The sequence below is a fragment of the Falco naumanni genome, chromosome 1, assembly GCF_017639655.2.
Source record: "Falco naumanni isolate bFalNau1 chromosome 1, bFalNau1.pat, whole genome shotgun sequence".
Taxonomy (NCBI): Eukaryota; Metazoa; Chordata; class Aves; order Falconiformes; family Falconidae; genus Falco; species Falco naumanni.
This window is the reverse complement of record NC_054054.1, coordinates 48275982-48290854: the sequence shown is the minus strand read 5'-3', so window position 1 is coordinate 48290854 and position 14873 is coordinate 48275982.

Genomic DNA, 14873 nt, shown 5'->3' with positions numbered 1-14873 from the left:
CACAGTGGGCTGAAAAGGTGCAGGTGAGCTGGAGGAAGCTGGGGAGGATTTTTATTCCATTTTGCTAGACCATGTCCTCTTTGAGTTTCACTGTAATCAGAACATTTCCCAAAAGCATTTTGATCTTGCTGAACTGGCAGATTCTGACCAAAAATATCTCCTTTGCCTATTTTAGTAGTAACCATGGAACCCAGCTTTGCACAGACATTCCGTTAGAAAGAGAAGGATGGTGAAAGTCAGTGAGGTGAATGCAGACAAGCTGGGAAATGGGGCTTCACAGTTTCTGTGGTCAGCCCAGGCAGCATCAGCACAGATAAGGGGGAGAACTGGAATTATGTGGGGCTTTAAGGAGAAGGTGGTCAGGGACTGCAGGGAACCCAAGGAATTCACTGCTTGGAGGAACCAGGTATAGACTAGTAAACTGGTAGTCACTAGATTAAAAAAATACAGTCCTAAGATTTTTTTTTTAAAATTAATTTATATTTTTTTAAGTTTAACAGAGACACAAACTTGTTGCAGACCCTAGTTTAGTATACTGGGGGCAGTGGTAGCAGTGGTAATCCCTTATATTCAGAAGTTACAATTGACCACTCCCAAAGTGCCTGGCACTTAAAATACATGGAGGCAGGATGCCAGACTTGATGGACTTTCAATCGCACATGTTCCTAAATTTTCAGGCATACAGGGAGAGAAAGGCAATATTCTTAAAAATTTAGTTATATGGTATAGAGAGCAAAACCATCAGTTCTATGTGTGACATTCTCCCAGTTCAATTTATAGCAAACAGCGCATTCCTGAGATTTCCTTACTCTTTAAAAAAAAAACTTGCAGGTCCTTAGCATATGGAACAACTCTGCAGTACATCATGTCAGGCATACTCCTTTTCTGGTAAGCAAGCAACAAATCAAATTACAGTGAAAACCACTTAGTTCCCCGTGAATGGTTTCCCAAATCCCACTTGCAAGAAATTATTTTGGCCCTGCTTACTTACAGGGGTTAGTCAATAAGTCCTCCTGCCCATGTTTGGGTTTTAGCACATTTTAGCAAGCTACGTGCTGGAAAGTGTCTAATTCATTAAAAACTGCTCCTAAGACGCTATGCAAATATTTCAGAAGTAAATTCCTCTGAGAACCAGTTCTAAACAGTTTGCTTTAGACGTAGACTATGATTTAATCCAGTTTGGATTTGAGATGTATCACAAAAGAAGAAAAATTATCCCTTTTGAGTAGAAGTCTGCCCTGTGCCTTGTGCTGGGCGATGTTCCCACGACTCAGCAGGGCAGGAGAAAAATGCCGTGTCACCAAAAAATGATGACGATGGCTTTTTTGACTGCAGTACTGCTGTGGCTGCACATGGCATCATTTCTGCACCAGCAAGAATTAGAGCAAGGGATGACATCAGAGGCAAACAGCAGCATACTAAGTAGTGATACGTAAATAAATGCTTGAAGGAGGTTATCGATTCAAGGATCCATCGGCAAGAAGCCAGCCCCCAGGTTCAAACAGATGAGAGTAAGCCAAGTGCAGGGAGCTTGGCTCTGGCGCAGGACTCCAGCTAAGCAAGTTTTTGCACCATTGTGATGGCAAGAATTAGAGCTGCACTGAATAAATGGGTTCTAGCTTGCTGTTCTTCCAGAAAGGAGAGCGGTTCGGGCCCTTTTCCAGCAACCTCAGAGAAACTGCAGCACAAGTTGCCGGCAATTCCCTGCCAGAAGCCCAGCCTAGCCGTGAGGAGCTTGCTACTAGCTTGGCAGCCTGCTGCATCCACCTAGCAGCTGTCTGCATCCCCACGCTGTCTCTCCTTGACTCCTTGCCAAGGCCACGATGGACGTGGGGAGGCTTCGGTCCCTTGCCGTACCCTGCCCTCTGCCCACTGCTCCTGGCGAGCCCAGCAAATACCCTGAGAGAGCTGAGCAACACCTCGCACCGGTTTGCCTCAGCGGGGGATGGCAGTGGGATTAGGTCCTGCTGTTCTGCAGTTAAATCAGCCACAGGTTTTGAAAATAAAAAGCATTTAAAAAAAAAAAAGTCAAAGATGCCTGCCAAGTCAAGAATGGCAGAAGCTTCTCCTACTCTCCTTCTCTCCTTCTGCTTGGACACCCCAGACTACCCCTGGCTGCAGCCTTTTCTCCTCGCAAGGGTCTTCTCAGCTCTCCAGCCCCACAGAGGAAAATTTACAAGATTAAAAAAAAATAATAATATTTCAGATAAAATATTTAGGGCACAGGAGATTTTCAGTTCATAAAAGATTTACATACTAAAATGTAAATGGTGTTTTGGGTATTATTGCGAGGCAGCCTCAGGAATGGAAATTCGAGAAAAGTGTTGCAACTTATAAAGTTCAGACGACACTTGTAAAAGACTGCCTGATCTGAGAGCTGCCAAAAAGATAAGTAGAACTGAATTCACCAGCACCGTTGTGATAGCCAAAGAGCTGATCTGCTTAATTGGTTCCTAAATAGAAGTTGAGACTGTCCAAGAGGTAGCTGCCATTTCTGGGACAGGCTGCCAGCGATTCCAGCCACCCCACAGCATCTCTGTGTCCTCATGTGGAAGTACCACACAGCAGGTCACGGCTGGTCTTCACTTCATTCCCAATGCCATGCTCAAAGCGTTTCAGGGGAGTTCAGTACCCTGTCGCAGAGCTGCTGATGGGCCCGTGAAGTCCTGCACGGTCTGTGTTTACAAACACTTCCCCCAGAAGGATGACTCCTGCCTCTGCACAGATGATCCACACAAATTCTTCAGCTACCAGGACATTGAGCTGCAGCTCCAAGACAAGCACAGTATTAGGAACTTAAGGGTTAGCCCACACGGCTCGTGATAGGCAGGAGGACGACCCATCCCAACACAGAAAGGTTTATTGTGGTATGCATGCAACGCCGCCCCCTTCAACAGTGGTTTGCCGTTATTTGGGGTGTTGTGATGCCTCCTGGTTTACAGCATGCACAGCCTTGTTCCCTGGACATCCCAGGGACAGCCAGGAGGGGTCATCTCCCCCTCTCACATCCAAGCACGTCCCTCCAGCCAGCCTTCTGCTGGGGGATGCCACGTCTTCCATCACTGCCTTCACCACAAGGCTGTGCTGCAATTGCTTTTATGTTCCCCATTGACTCCTGGCTTCTTCCAGCTGTTTTTTTCCCTCTCCGTGCTCTCTGCTGTTTATCAGAGGCAGCTTTGCTCCAGCCACTCTCCAGCCACCAGGGTTCAGTTTACGTTCCAGCCTTAGCATGCTCCTCCAGTCTGGACATTAACTTCTACCGTTTCAGCTATCACTAAACCAAGGACTGTGTATTTGCTTCCTCTCTCGGTGTCAGCAAAATGCTGCCAGCAAATCTATCAGCCCACAGATCAAAGAAATATTTTCTAGCCATCGCACACAGGAGCGTTCTGGCCAGCGTGAGGAAGTCCATCTGCCTCCTTTTATAAGTTCTCCTGAACTCATGCACACCTGCAAACCTCTTCTGGATGCAAACTTTTCCACGTCCAACACCAGCTGTCCAATACCACCAGTGATTTTAACATCCTTCCAGGTGCTTTTCATTCAACATGGCATCTCCAGTGAGAATATGCAAGTGCAGACAAGTTGTCCAAAGGGACCCCATGGCAGATGTGAATGGCATTAGGAAATTCTGATTTTCTGTCATCCCTAAACATTCAATTGACAGATTTCTGCATAGCCAGAAGGAGCACTTTTGGATCCCCATGTTCTTAACAAATCTTCAATTGCTCAGAAGGCTGGGGTTTTTTGGCTATGTAAAACAGCTTTAATGAGTGTAGGACCAGAGACCTTCTAAACAAAGCGACAAGGAACCACCATCTGATTGCTGAGAAACAAGACTAAACAGTTTAAAAAACCCAAGCTGGTTCACAACATGGTATCTCATTCTCTTCAACAAAAGTGGCCGGTGTTTTTCATTTGTTGTGCAAACAGAAAGCAATAGTGCGTTTCCAGAGGAAGGTGTTCTTGTGCAACTGTTTACTAGAGGCAATCGGCCAACTCCAAAGGGCTAAGGAAGCCAGTCCTCCCCCTGCCTCACTCACCTTACTGTAAAAGGGTATTGGAAAAACTACTTGGACTGGCTTTAGCTCCTATTTTGCTGTGGACTTAAAAAGATCTCAATGGCCTGGTCCACAAGCCTTCGCAACCAAGGGCAGAACAAGTATGACTGCTGCTCATCAGCATCTCACTGGCCATATAAATGAAAATACTCTTCTCTGCTAATATACTGCATCTTTAACCCAAGAGTGATGGCTCGCACACTTGAACATGCTGTTTGCACTGACTCTTCCCCCATGGTATCTTTAATGCCCCCATACCAAGATCCCAGTGGCTGAAACCATCCAAGCAGACCAGAAATGCATCACAGGCAGCAGTCTAAAACAGTCAGTGCTAGCGTCATGGTTTTCTCCATTTGCAACATCTTTCCTCTCTGCACACTATGCTTCGTGACAACTGGACAGGCAGATTATATTAAAGCTCATGCACACCTTTTCAAATGATTTCTCATCAAGTCTCAGCGGGAACTAATTGAAGATTAAACTAATCATTCCTTGAGGCTTCTTGCGGAGTGTTTTATCACTTTGTGTGAATACATTATGGAGAACTTCAGTGAAGTGGTGATCTGGCAGGACCACTGAACACACGAGCTGTTGGGGCTGGACAACCCAACAGCAATCTGGGAAATAAGGACTTGGGACATACTCAGTAAATGGGACAAGACAAACCTCTATCCATTTCTTCTGGCTGTAAAAGCCAGTTTAGCAAAAAGCACAACAGTAAACATTTCCCAAAATATTACCCTGCCTTTCTGAAAACAAAGGAGCAAGTCTGACAAGAGCTGTTTGACATTACATGAAATACTCCTGATGAACGAACACTCTGATCTCTGCCTCCTGAAATCTGGAGAATACCATGGCACTCAGCCAAAACCCAGCTACCGTAATGCGTGTCGATACCTGCTTTAACCTGCTTCCACAACAACCAAGTTCTTTCATCGACCGCTCCGCAGCTCCACCGCTGACCTCTGGTCCGCACAGTGCCTCTCTGGGTATTGTACATGGCTATCAGATAACGACAACTGACATCCAGACTTCCACCAGCCTCTGGGTAAAAGCCGTAATGCTGGGTCATGGCAGACCCCCAGATGAAAAAATTAACCTGCTTTTTCTGCAGTGCCTTGCAGGGTTAAGGAATCATTTAACCAGAGATGAAAGCTGAAAGAAAGGTCCAGAAAGGTTTTGAAGCAACAGAAACCACCCCCTGGAATGTCTGAACCAGACACTTAGGTCTAGTAAGATTCATGGTCCCAAAGGCAGGATTAGATATATCCTTACTAGCGTTTGCTTTGACAGAAATACACATTTTCAGGTTTTTTCTGCTGTGAAGGCAGAAGAGAATCCTGACCGCTGGTTACCACAACTATTGGGAATATTTTGGGAGGTATTTTATACATGTCATTACTGTAAACGTTTTAGAAACATTATTATGCTCCAGTCTACTCTGCCTCCCTATGTCATTTTGATCTTACAAATGAGAACTCCTGCAGGCAGGCATCACATGCAAATTCCCATCTATGCATTTAAAATATTACAGGTGGTGTGACTTATCAGTCAAAGTTTCTGGATTCACTCTCACTTTTAAGACAATTTTGATGCTTCCCTTTACTTTTGACATGCTACAATATGAGGAAAGCATGATCAGCTTTGTTTTAGATTAACATGATATGATTGCAGTGCACTCAGAAATGGTCAAAAAACAACACTCTCTTTCATTCCCAAATGCTCAATTCTGTATGAAACCACAGTAAAACAGTAAATCTTGTGAAAAAGGTTTTCATTTATGTTTGACTGTGTTAATTATTGTCAGAGAGCCAACATCTATACCACTGCTTATTTACACACAAAAAAATATATAGACATATGCACATGCTTTTAAAAATTCATTTATATACACACACGCGCACATTATTTTACCTGGTTGATTTCTAATAGCAACTACTCCAGTGTAAGTCGCAGAAGAGGAGAGGAAGGGACAGCTGAAGGAAGACTGGGCCACCGCCTCACTGCAGAGCCCAGGGAAAGCTCTCTACATGCAGATTAATCCTCAGAAGTGGAAGAGCACTGTGTTTTCCCTCCAAAAATTCAGAAATGCATCGCATGTCCCTACAGACTCTGCACTGTCTCAGGATAAATCCAAGACTGCTAAAAGTCAAAAACATGCTTGGATGCCACAAGTTGTTTTTCTGTATGCTGTAGTTTTATGTAAGACTCACCAAAAAGAGACATTATTTTGTCTGTCTTTAAGCAATATTCTCATCAGATAATTCTGCATCTAAGAGCCTGGGAAAAGGATGAGACCAACTGCCAGCCCACTATGGGACTTTACGAAAGCATGTCCTCCGTGAGACAAAAAAGTTGTTGGACTCTCAAAACCATAAAGAAATGTTTTAAAAGTCAACAAATTTTTAAATACACCCCTCCCAGTCTACTGGCTAACATCTCTGAAATGGTGCAGTAACACAGCAACCTCAGAGCCAGTGCATCAGAAGAAAGCAAATGGGTTCAAGGACAAAATACCAATCAGTTAAACCCTGTAAAAACCACAGTAAAAGCACAGAAAGCGGTATTATAACATGGACTTCTCTGTCCACAAGGTACGAACCTGTGAAGTGATTCCTTACAAGGGACTGAAACAGCAAACGACCTGACTTCCTCCAGCTGAAAAGGTGACAACACAGCAACTTCTCCACACTCAGAAACTGCAGCCCTGAAACACTCAGCCCCATTCCCTTGCCCAGCTTTTCAGAGGTGGAGCAGAAGGAAAGCACAGGCTCAGTACACAAACCCACACTTTAATAGCTTTTGAGGTTTTATGGTGTGGAAGGAAACCTTCAGTACCTGCTGTCCCAGGAACAGAAGATCCTCCATGAGCCTTGAAGTCAACACAGGAGTCCTCAGAGCAGATCACCGACCCGGAGCAGAACTTCGTGTCTGGGGGAGAAAGAGTTTGGCAGAACAAGGCACTGTGCAGGGAGAGGAGCCAGGAAACATTTCGTAGCAATTGAGAAAGAAGGTCAGCCGTGCTTAACCAAGGTTATCTTGTAAAGGTCGAGGAGGAGCGTTTGGTTTAGTTTGGAAACTCTAGCCCTTCAAACAGCACAGACAAATAGATCCCCCGTGCTGTAACAGTCCCATCACATATGACTTGAATCAGCCCATAAGCCTCCAACAACCTCATCCTTGTGTGCTGAAAACTACTCACTTTAAGACAAAAGAATATGACAAACATCCTCATCTACACATCTTACCACTGCCAGAAAAAGGCATTTCGTTAAAAGGCATCCCAGCCTCACCCAGGCCACCAGCAGACATAATTTTCCCGCCACTTTTCCCTCATCTGCCAAACTCTTCCATTATCGAGTTAATGCTCAAGGCTCAGTGTGCTGTCCTTCAGAGGATCACAAATCTTTTTTAAAATATGGTGGGTCCTGAAGGTATTGTTATCTCTCTTTTGCACAAGGAGAAGCCAGAGACAGCACGACAGAGAATTTCAAAAGCTTCTAAATGACTGTGAAACTGAAGTAATTTTCAAAAGAGAAATGACACTCCAGAGCTGAAGCCAACCTTGCACATCCTTCAGTCACATCTCAAAATGAAACACGCTCTCAATTTACTTAAGGCAAGGCCCTCAAAGCCACCAGAGGCACCTAAATAGCATCACAATGGGAAATTATTTCAGGGTATAAGAGACAGAGCTAAATTAGCCATGACTTCTCCCCTCCTCCGAGAAAACAACTGATTAGGAACCTAAAAGTCCACAGGAACCCATTTTTTCCAACAAAAGAAGGTATTTGGGTACCTCAAGTTTTTCTTCCTCCATGCCGAGATCCAACTATTTTGGCCAAGCCCAGCCTCTGAGCACTTCAGCCCGCGAAAGCCCACTCGGGGCCGGGAATTGTGAGCACAACTAACGCTCCTCCTCAGCGCAGCTCTGGCATCGGTACGGGGGAGCAGCTGCTCCGATTTTCATTTAAAGATGTGGCTGGAGGAAGAAGGTGTGGTTGGGGTGGCATGAAAATAGCACCCGACGCCCGGGCAAGGTGGTTGCAGCCTCTCCCTGTGGAGAGAGGTGCTGGATTTGGACTCTGCCTCCAGGGCCGGTTTTGATTTTTATCCAGTGATGTTTTAATGCAAAGCATGTAGTAAACAGCCTTGGGAATGCTGCCAGATACCCTGCTCCCCACCTCCCTCCAGGGGAGGTCCCAACCAGTAGGCTACAGTCAGGCTCTCACTTGCTTCTCCTCCCTGGCTCTGCAACTCCTTCTCTGCACCATGGCACAACTTCAATAGGAAGGGCTGAGAGGTTGCCTACAGCCTGGGAAGGGACAGGTGGATTTGAATATCCCTTGGGAGAACCCAAACCCAAGTTCAACCACTTCTGAGATGAATATTATAACCATTAAGCTATTACATGAAAACCACCACACCAATCATTTGTGTCTTAAGCAGCGAGCGCACGGCTGTGAGCTGAGGCCCCAGCAACAGAGGCAGGTTTGACTCACCTGGCCGGGTCTGGAGCTTGCAGAGTGTGGGAGCCGCTTGCGGGATGCAGCGTGCGAGCTGGCATGGGGACACGGGTGGGAAAAGGGTACCCAACAGCCTAAGCAAGTATTGGGACACGTATCAGGGAGGGAACAAGACCCTGCAAACAAGCCCTCTTGAGATCTTCAGAGAGATATCGCTTCCCACTACTTAAAGTCCTAACCTCACTTAAGGATTAAAATGTAAAACTCAAATCTCTTTTATTGTCACCAAAGTGCTTTTACCTTGAATTTTTAAGTGTTTGTTTAAGCTGAGGTTAAAAATAATCTAGGCTCTTGACTGTTAAGCAGATGGTACAACTCTGCAGTGCAACAGGCTACAGAAAGTTTCTGTAGTTCTACTAATTCTGGTGTGCCCAGTTAGCTTCCCGCACCTTCTTCATCCTCAAACTAAAACAGCTGAGCTGCAAAAAATTAACCGAAGGCATTCCTTAAAAGAATTTTTAAAGTAGCTGTTAGCCAGTGTGTTTTTATCACAAACTAATGCAATAAAGTAACAGCTAGCTCTGTGTTTAATTGTTAGAGTATGTAATTAAAGAACAAGTCCATACATGTGTTTTTAAATTCTTCGAGCCTGATTTTCTTCAAATTTGTTGTTTCTTCCAATTCTTTAAATATGCATTTGAAAGAAGTGGAAAGACAGGTAGCGCTATTTGGAAATTGCAAATAAGTCTTTTGAGAAAATAAACGCATTTTAATCTCACTGAGATATACTAACTGTAAAAATAGGAGGTATGCAATAGAAAAGTGGTACTTTTTGACAAAACAGGAGCTATTTAGAGGAGGTATCCCTCTAAACAGGGATAGATGAGTAGGCTGAGTAAGTGGGAATAGCTGCAATTCATTTTAGACATCTGGGAAGATAATTTTGTAGGCAGATGTGTGCAAGAGCTCCAGAATTTGTTTCAGGTCCATTTAGAAATAAAGTCTGACACAAAATTTTGATTTAGATTTCAGACTCATCTCAGCGACAGTCATTAGTTTATCCAACAGCATTAAAAGCAAACAGAAAGGGCCCCTAAACCACTTCCCACAAAATAAGAAAATGAGAGATAAAATTCTGCTTCATTCTACACTGCTGTTTTTCTAGACAGAATTTCCCACTCCCCTTAACAAGGCGGTGATTTAAAGATCTCTGCCGAGGAGTACAACCCCAACAGCTCTGAAAAAAACTGCTGGTGGAATTTGATATCCTGTGTCTAGAGCATCAGAAAGCATTTGGGAGGCTTGTGTTAGGAAAAAGGACACAGCTGTACAGAGATTAAATTCCTTTTTTTTTTTTTTTTATTCTAAGAAAAAAAAAAGAAGAAAGGAGCCTACATTTTTATAAGTCTGAACATAAGGACGATAACACAGCATATGGTCCTTCCAGCCAAGCACCTGTTGGCTATAGAAGAAATACCGTACAGTTGTGTCTCCACCGACTTGCTACAACTGCTTTTTCAGCACTTGCAATGGCATAGAACCATCACGAAGTTTAACATCGCTTTTTTCATTTGGAGAACAATACTGGCTAATCCTCCTTGCACTAGGACATTGTTTAAATAAATATCCAAAAATTAATTACACCACATGCCAATACACAGTGCACTCTTACCAGCCCTAAATGAGGGTCAGATTTATGTTTTTATAACTAGGACCCTCCCTAAATATGCTCAACTTGAATGAGGCATACCCTCTGCCTGTTTGAGAATGACTGCCCGTGTGTGTTTTGTGGGGTGGATGCACACCCATAGGGCATATCTGAGTTCAGGCTTTTTTTGCCCACAGAACACCAAGGTGCAGATCAGCGCATATCTGACACCAACATTGGTTGCTTCAGAACTTCTGAATCCAGACTTCAGGAATTCCTACTGCACAGTGCACAAAACACCATCTTCCTCTGAATCCCACTCAGAGAGATGTTGTTGCCCCCACAGGAGACCGATCATACCACTCTTCCAGTGTGACCTGCTATCCAACCCGATAGCTGGCACTACCCCATCCCCACCCCACTGATTGAGTGGCAAGCAAGCTATCATTGTCCTATGTCCTTCCTCCTCTTCCAGATCTCGTTCAAGACTTTTCCTTGGCACTGGAGCTGAGCATTGATTTAACTCCCCACAATTTGGCATCATTTCTTTTCTCAGACCCACCACTGTCGTTTCCCCAAAACTGCCAAAACAAAGAAGGAAGCAAAAAATCACATAAGAAAGTCTTACACTCCCCTCCATGGCACTCTGTAGCTCTCCTACAACACCCACTAGCCCGTACCCTCATGCCAGTCTACATCATCTTCAAACCCTCCAGCTCTTGGGGTATATTCTTGGTGAGACAGCCATCCACTTCAGCAGTGAGAGCTTCATCAATGAAACAGTCACTTCTGAGGTGGCAAACTACAGCCAAAATCTGAAAAAATACCCCCTCTAGTTCACACTTCTGCCTAGATCAGACAGATCTGTTGCTCCACACAAGCTAGAGACTGGGTGTTGGTTGCAGAGCTAAATAGCCCCAAGAAGCAGAAGCTCCCAATTAAAAAAAGACAGCTTCTAGTCAGATTTAAGTTATGTCCCTAGACAAAACCAGGGTGGTTCGTCAGAGGGAAGGTCTGGCCTCTGAAATGAAAGCATCAAATTCCAAATTTTATTTCATTTCATCCAGATGGACGCCTTTTCTTGGCCTGGCACTAATCAGCATAAACTTGCCTGCTTCAAACAAGAAGAAACACCAGAATTGCTACCATCTTCTCTGTGGACCAGGGCACTGCCTCAGCTCCTCTCCTCAGATTTGTTTTCAGTCTCACAGTCGAAGCCTGACCAGAGCCTTCCCAACAGTTCCCATGACTCCCAGAGAACACTCTCTCAGATATGTTTATTGAAGTAGTATAGATGTAAAATGGTTCGGTAAATCACTGAAGGCATCTACCACTGCTTTGTGGTGTGTTTCAAGAAGCTTGCAAACAAGCAAATAACATCCATCAAGCAGGGAAAACAAAGAAACTTCTTTTTCCTTTATAGATTATAGAAAGTATTTCAGCTGACTTAAAACAGACATTCTTAATTAAAAACATATCTGGCTACAAAAAGGTAGTGGTCCTGTTATGGTTGAGTCATTGCACAGACTTGATTTTTACTAGGGAAAAAAAAAAGGGGTTCACTGGTATGGAATTGTTTCTCAACTAAAATAAGGTATTCTGGAAGGAAAACTCTTATAACAAAGGGGAAGAGCCCATTTAACTGTAGCTATATGAAGCATTTTGTCAGCGTAGTTATTCTGTAACAGACCTTTACTATGAACTCCTCTCTCCCTATGATTATCACCTCTGAACGGTATGAGCAAAGATTTGCTACGTGCTGCCTTCCTCTAATGAGGACTATGGGAAGCAGCAGAGGCATCAGACACTTTATGTGCTTACCTGTCCCCATGGATCCCACAGATGCCAAAACTCTCAAAAATTTCCCTTCCCTGATGTCAAAACAAATATGAAAAAGGATTCTTCACAAACACAAAAGAAACAGGGAAGGGAAAGTGGGGCTGCTTTTCAGGTGAATACAATAGATTATTCAGACACGATCCAAAAAATGTAAAAAAAAAATAATAAAATAGTTTTAGAATCTAGCTCAGTTTTCAGCATGAATGACACTGCTGAATGGGGGGGGGGAATGGCACAATAAGCGGTATGAACAAGAGTAGGACAGCTATCTACTGACATGTAAGCTGAACAAGCAGAGCTGAACAAGCTTAATGCATTCAAATCAGAGACCAGACAATTCTCTGGCAGCATTTGAGAAATACATGAAAAAGCTGTATGCCATGGTGCCAGCAGTCACAGAGGACTGGAAACGGTGACCCCAGCAGTCCTTTCCAAGCCTATGTTTAAGTTCTTTTGGCACAGAAAACCTCTCGTACCTGTGATCATTTCTGCAGATTTCTGTGTACTATTTCTGCTTCTGCTGTATTCAAGACACCATTATCACACCGTGATACACTTGAACACATTGTGGATTTGCACACAGATCTACGTTTTAGTTTAGGTTTTCTTTAAAGTCTTTAATATCCTATTTATCTTCTTCATCACTGTTGAGGATTGAGCTGCTATTTTCCAAGAGCTATTCACAATGACACCAAGGTATTTTTCCTGAATGTTACATCTCCATGGATGCATAGGTATGGTTCTTTTCCCCTTAGGCATTACTTTGCAGTTGCCTAGATGGGGTGAGAAAATGGAGAAGAATATTCACAGCCAGTTTTAATTTTATATACGTAAAGTTTGTCATCTCTCCTTTTTTTCTAAAGCATTAGTAGATAATTTAACAGTAGAGATACCAACAGAGAATCTTGTAGCCTGGTGACTTTCCTGCAACTGGAAAACTGATGATTCATTTCCTACCCTCTGTTTTATCACCTTTAATTAGAATCATAACTGGTTCAAAATTATAGGAGCACCTTCCCTTTTACTCTTGAGAATTTAGGAGGGTCGATGGCTATTAGTAAGGGACCTTGGAAGTCCAGCTCTAACTTGTCAACTGAATCACTTCTGCCCAAGGGCTGCTGGGCTTCAAAGTACATAGCTTTGTGACAGCTTCCTTCTACAAAACCCATTTTGACATGTACCCAATATATCATATTCACTCTAATAATGCAAGTCTTCATTTTAATTTACTCAAATCTGCCTAAGGAAGGCTAGATTTACCAGTATACATTGCCCTTTAAATGCCAATCACATTTGCCACCTTCACTTGCCAAAGCAATTATTTAATTTTGATCAAAGAAAACCATTAATTTGACAACTCCAGATTTGAGGCTCTTGGATGGCTACCACCTATTTTTATCAATAGTATGATACATGTTATCCAATTGTTCTAAACCTGTTCTGCTGACACTTCAATTTAAAACTTTAGATGCTTTCAGATACCAAAACCCTCCAGAAGAGAAAGCTCCCTGAGATCCCTTATAGTGAACAGCAAAGCAAAGATTTATTTAGCCTTGCTGTAACAGCCCTATGTACTTTGAATGTTCTTATTACACTGCAGTCGCCTATCAAGCCTGCTGATGGACAAGCTTCCTACTCTTCATGTGTTTGAAGGGGTTTTCTCATTGTTTCCGTGAGTTTAGCAAGTTGTTCCTCAAAATTGATTTCACCTGCCTTGTTTAACTTGCCTTATTTAACTTGAATGTACGCTCCTTTTTATTGCCTCTGTTCAAACATGACCTCCACGTTTAAAAGATGTTTTTTTACTTCTAGCACCTCTCATCTCTTCCACTGAGCAATACCAGCTTTTCAGGGAGTTCTGCTCAAGCTTTTTGATAGAAGCATGATACACACTTCCTTGAGCTTGTATTATAACATGTTCTCATCAACCTCATGTTGTCTGCAAGCATCTCACCCTTTTAGCTGTTCCTTTGAAGCACAAAATTATAAGAATCATTCTTACATTTATGTGTTCCACCTCTTGGAGACTTTTTTTTGTTTGCACAGGGACAAGAAAACTGAGTTTGTCCTGGTTGTTGCACATTACGCTGGGTTAAAACAAATGTTGTCTTTTTCCTATTATGTTAAGTTGTCAGACAACAGGGAAAGCAATGTATGGATGTATCTCACCTCAAGGTCTTTCTCCTTCTTTTCTGATCCTATGTCTAGTGCCACCAGCATTTCTCCATTTGCTTCTGCAGAAAAAAACCCTTTCTTCCCTTGTACTACATGGTATACTCTCTTGATAAGAAGCATCTCAAACAAATACAAGTCTGTCCTCCAAAGGAAATTGCTCCATTTGCCAAGACAAGAGCAGCCCATATTTCCAGAAAAGAATCCTCTGATTTTTCAGCCAGCATTTTGATAAGGAGAACTTTCCAGACAGTTTCAGGACCATGTTTCAGTCATCGCTGCACAATAATACTAATTACGAACACAGTCAATATCAATATTAACACTGCCACCTCCACATCTCTCTGAGAGAAGAAACATACTCCTCTTCTAGCCTTATTCTTTCTTTACTTCCCACAAAAGCACCAAAGTTCCCTGGAAGGGCATTACTTCACCCCTCCAGGACAGTTTGGATGATAAGTCCAAGAAGATTAGCTTCTGCACTGTTTTCTAAAAACCACTGTAAGGAGGATCACAGATGACTGATTTTCATCCAGGAGACTCTAGCATTGTTCCAGTATCTCATGCATTTATTAGGAGTTCATTTCCTTCTGCAGCCTCAAGGGAAATTTCCTAATCAGCACACCTGGTATGTGTAATATAAATAAGGGGATGCCCTCTCCAACGATCTGTGCAGAAAGGCTGTTC